This window comes from Thunnus thynnus, chromosome 7 (assembly GCF_963924715.1).
Source record: "Thunnus thynnus chromosome 7, fThuThy2.1, whole genome shotgun sequence".
NCBI classification, from domain to species: Eukaryota; Metazoa; Chordata; class Actinopteri; order Scombriformes; family Scombridae; genus Thunnus; species Thunnus thynnus.
This window is the reverse complement of record NC_089523.1, coordinates 30050222-30055833: the sequence shown is the minus strand read 5'-3', so window position 1 is coordinate 30055833 and position 5612 is coordinate 30050222.

Sequence of the window (5612 nt, the reverse complement as noted above, 5' to 3'; positions counted from 1 at the left end):
GCTGTTGTGTGATCTTTGTGTGTGCAGAGACAAACGTTTACCTTCCCAGAAACATCTATCTGCTGTGATGCAGGTCTGATCACTGCATCACTGTCAAAACTGGAAAATCACTTTCCTCAGTGTGTCGGTGTGCACGTAGGCTTCTGGCTTATTAGAAGTAAAACAGTATTATTGAATTACACAAACAGTTTGGTTGACTGTAAACTGCTGCTGTGTTTAAACACCTTACAGCCCGAAACCTGCAATACAAACATCTCCACAGTGACGAAATGTGCTGCATCTCGCTGGAAATTCCTTATTTTCCTGTTAGCTCGCACCTGTCTGAACCTTTACTTTTTAGTTCATCATATAGATGGATTTAAGCTTTTAAGTATGAATATAATATTTAGAAAACGAGGTAAATGTTTGACAAAAAGGAAATCTTAAAGTTTATAATGACATCAAATAGAGAACACCTGCATTTTTTCATAGTACAGTTGCAGTTTGGCCTTTTTACAAATTTAGGTTGTATCATGAGTGCGGTGGTGGAAAGTATTTTTATTTTACAAAACTTAATACTTCTACTCTACCATATTTCACAGGGAAATGTCCTTTTTTTTCCTCCACTATATTCATTTGAGACCTACAGTTACTTTACATATTTTCAGATTATATTATAGAAAACATCTGATGAGTTCATATAATATGACGCACTGTCACAGGTTAAACTACCCAACATTATATAAACTAGTTCATTTAGCTCTACCTTCACCAGATACAACAGTAACAGATGCTACATATACATGAATGCGTCAATAATATATTAATAATTTATAAAACTTGTATGAGCTGTTTTTCTGCATCAGGGGAGAACAGGGTAACATGAGCCACTTTTTACATTTGATGATTTTACTGCAAAATTAAAGTGTGTTTGTTTCAAATAATAGTTACCATAGTTACCTCAGGTTGTTGTGTATCCATGGAAATTAAAACAAGTGATCTAATTATTATGGTTTTAGAATAATGACCCATCAAAAAAAGTTAGTCCTATGGCACAACTTACCCCAAGGTAGGGGTAAAATGAGCATGGGGTAAATAGAGCGCTCTATGGGTAAATAGTGATACCATTATATACTGATATAAAAATGACATAAAATCAAACAAATTTGAGATAATTTTGAACTTTATTAATGCCGTCAATTTAACAAAAACTCATACTTTTAAGTAAAACCATATGTTTATGTCCTGTTCAACATGTTACCTTAACATTTTCAGTAAAGATTAAACTGTGATCTTTATGTGTTACTGTAGCTACAGAATGAATATGAGTGTAAATATATGGACGGTGACAAATTAAAGGAAAAACTGGTCCAAGTCTGAATGCTTGACCCCTACAGTGAGGGGATCTGGTGGCTCTGTTATGCTTTGGGGGGTATTTTGCTGGCATGTTTTGGGTCCACTTGTCCCCTTAGAGGGAAGGGTCACTGCTAATCAATACAAAGTTGTTCTGATTGATCAGCTTTATCCTATGATCAAACATTTCTATCCTGATGAGAGTGGTCTTCTCTAGGATGACAGTACCACCATCAACAGAGCACAAGGGGTCATTGAGTGGTTTGATGACTATGAAAATGATGTGAATCATATGCTATGACCTTCACAGTCACCAGATCTCAACCCAGCTGAACACCTACAGGAGATTTTGGACTGATGTGTCAGACAGCGCTTTTCACCACCATCATCAAAATGAAGGATTATCTTTTTGAAGAATAGTGTTCATCCCTCCAGAAGAGTTCAGAGACTGTAGAATCACTGATGCTGTTCTGGTGGCCCAACATCTTACTAAAGACACTTTATGTTGGTTTTTCCTTTAATTTGTCACCCGTCTGTATGTTCAGCATGTTTGTTTGTGGCTTAAACTTAACATTAGTCAACAATTAGGTATTTATTCATCAACATTGTAACACTGATCAAACATTAACAGGAACAGTGTCTCTGGTCTCTAGAATATCAGAAAATAATTTTTGGGGGTAAATTGATCCATTGACTCAACTTGCTCCAACATCACTGTCACGTTTTACCCCGAAACCTCCATTTAGACAAAACTGTTTCACACAGTGACTCAGATCCACAGTTATGCTGAGTTTATGACCTTGTTTTGTAGTTTACACTGACTTAAATTAACATGTAATAATGTCCAAAACTTATCTATTTTAATTAAGATACAAGACTGATAACTTTAGTAACATGATGAATTCACTTGGCATGACATTTCTCCATGTGCTTGAGTCCAAGATGGAGTCATGTGAGCTATACTTTCTTAACGTGTGGTCACATGATTACTTTTGTTTATGGTTACCTGGATAAAGGGGGTTGGCTCTATTTACCCTGTTCTGCCCTACTTTTTGCTGTTGATACTTTAAGCACATTTTATAGCCCACTTCTACCTGCAGTAAGTAACATTTTCACTGACGGATTTGAACTTGTAATGGATATTTTTACCTTGTGATATTGTTACTTACACAAGGTATCTGAAGATTTCTTCCACCACTACATGAGCGCTTTAATCTCCTTTAAAAGACGGATATAATTTATAATAATAAGTAAATAAAGCAGCATCTCCCATCCTTCCTGTGTTCTACTGACACCTGATTAACTGAGTCAGGTGTTTTCAGCCGACCGAGATGTAGAAAGCACAAACTCTTGAATCAGCTGAGAACTCCTGCATTGGTTAATCATGTATGGGCAAATAAGCAGGATTTCATCATCTTTAAGTACAAAATTTTGGGCAAAGATGTTCCCATCGGCCTCGAGGGAGTAACTATAAATTTACCCTGTTTGCACAATCACATCCTGGTGTCACACGCTGGTCACTTGGAGGAAAATCTCTGTGTGTTTTTGTTACAAATCTATACTGAGAGGAGGAAATACTCCAGCCTCTCCCCCCCTCCCATTGCAATAAGAACATTTTGAAATAGTGACTTTTTCAAACTTCACTCTGTGTTCTGTGTTTCCTCTCTGGCTCTCAGTGTTCAGGCGTAACTTCCTGTCTGTGATGCGATTTCCTCAAACACCGGGCAGAGGAGGTAAATGTGTCCTTATTAGCCAACGCCGGCTGATAAATGACTCACACGGACGAGAAGAGGTGGTCAGAATTCATCAGTTTCTCAACCAAAAATGAAGAAGGAAAAAAGAAAAAAGTACAAAGTTTTGGGGGTCAGAAAGAAAGTTCAAGTGTCCCGAAGCAATAAAACACATTTAAACACTGTTTTCACAGAGACAAGATGCTCTAAATGCATCTTTTTACCATCTTACAAACACACACATACTGTACTTTCTTTATGAATGAGTTGCTCTTATCCATCCATTCATCTGACTGTAACCACATCTGACTGCTTACAGTAAACACTGCTGACTCTTCTCCTTTTCGTTTCCAAACAACAGACTCGTCCAACCAACTTCTCTTTTTTGGTCAAACTGGACAAATTCCTCAGACACACCCCGGATTCTTACTAAAGCAGGAAGTCTCATTCTTTAACTCTTAATCACTGCCGTGCGCTGCAACAAACACCAGTTTTTATCCAGAATTATGTCCTTGGAGTCGTTCTTACTGGAAGGATTCATAACATTTCCCTGGAAATGAACGATTGAATGACAGTTTCCTGGGAAAAATCCCTTTGCTCACAGGAAGTGATATCTGTTTATGGAGGCAACATGAGATGTTTGGAGTGAATACAAGGAGACAGAAAAACAAGAGGCCACATTTTACACTTAATATCTTCAGGAATATTCTGTAAAACCAGGCCAGAGAGAAACAAAGCAATTATCACTAATCAACATTGAAAATAATCCAGCAGTGAGATCATTTAACCTGTTTCACTGTTGATCAGCTTGTGTCAGGAATGCAAGAAACTGAGGATCTCAACATACAGCAGATCACTGCTGCAGCATCGAAATTAAGTCATTTTACTTAAGAAAAGGTATAAAATATACTGGACATCTTATGGATTTGTTCTCTTATTTTAGCATTCAAACACTCAAAACAGGACTTTCAACACATGAAAGTTTCAAAGATACATGATTCATGATGGTTTCATTATGCGTCTTTTTACATCTTTATTTTCACATTATTAGGGGGGGGTGCACTGTTCCTGGAAGTACTGCAATACCAGGTTGATATGTGGACGGAGCAAGCCCCTATTCCATCTCCCTGCTCTAAAAATCTATTTAACATATGATCCCAGGATAGGGGACGTAAAAATATTAACTTTATTTAATAAACAGACATTTTTAGGGCTGCAACTAACATTTATTTCCAATATTGATTAATCTGTCGATAATTTTCTCAATGAATCGATTATCTGTTTGGTCCATAAAATGTCAAAAAACTGTGAAAAATGCTAATCAGTGTTCCCAGAAGTCCAAGATGACGTCCTCAAACATCTTGTTTCATCCACAACCCGAAGATATTCAGTTTACTGTCATAAAGGACTAAAGAAACTAGAAAATATTCACATTTGAGAAGCTGGAATCAGAGAATTTGGACTTTTTTTTTCTTAAAGAATGACTCCAAATGATTAATCGATAATTTAATAGTTGACATAATTGTTGCATCTCTATAAATTCTCAACTAATAAACTTTTCTTCACTGCTCTGATGAGCGAAATAACACAATTTACTGCTATTATTGCTTTTATGTAGTCAGTGCTCGTTAATGTTTTGTGTAGTTTCCAGTCTGCTTTATGTTGGTATTTACACTACATGTTATTGTGCACTTTAACGTACATGATTATGCTTCACAAATTAAGTTTGTTTGAAAAAGCTTCAATAATATAAATACAAAAGAATTTATATGACAACCAACTGAGCTGTAGCACCTTCTGGTGGAAATTAATTAATTAAATTACTCAAAAGTCGTCAAAGTATCCGTTATCTTCTGTCAATTGGTCTCCAAAGTTTTCCTGAACATGTTATGCAATAATTAACCGTTTCCTCACTGCGTGACCCATAAAAACTAACGTTAATTAGTTTCCTGACTTTGTAGCTGAGATGCAGAAATCAGAGCACACTTGAACTCATTCAACAAGGTTTTGACCTTTGAACTTTTGTCTTTGTCAACCAGGGAAGGTGAACTGTTGTTGTTGAGTTAGAGGACTGTTTCTCAATCACTTTCTCTTCCCATCAGCACTGTGTAAAGCAATCATTAACCTTATTGCGTGGTGGTGTTGTTGTTGTGGTGTGTGTGGACTGACCTGCAGCAGGTGGAGGGGAAAGGTTGATCAGATCAGGACAAACTGGTTTAGAGCCAAAATCTGTAGAACAACACCATATTTTTATAAAAATCATATTCTTTAAACATTTTTAATCATTTTAAAGACAAATCCATGTAGATTCTCGCTGTTTTTCAGCTGAGAAAATTGCTTGAAACTGTGAATTTGAGGTTTTAAAATGATAGATTAACATTTTATTCTTTTAGCAGCTGATTTCCTAACACAGCACATATTAAAAAAAACACCAGAAGTTTATTCTTTTACCTTTGAATGAATGTGTTTGTCCTGGTCTGCTGTGCTGAGCTCATCCAGCGTGCTCACAAAAACACCAGGTGACACAAATTAACAAACGAGGCCAGGATG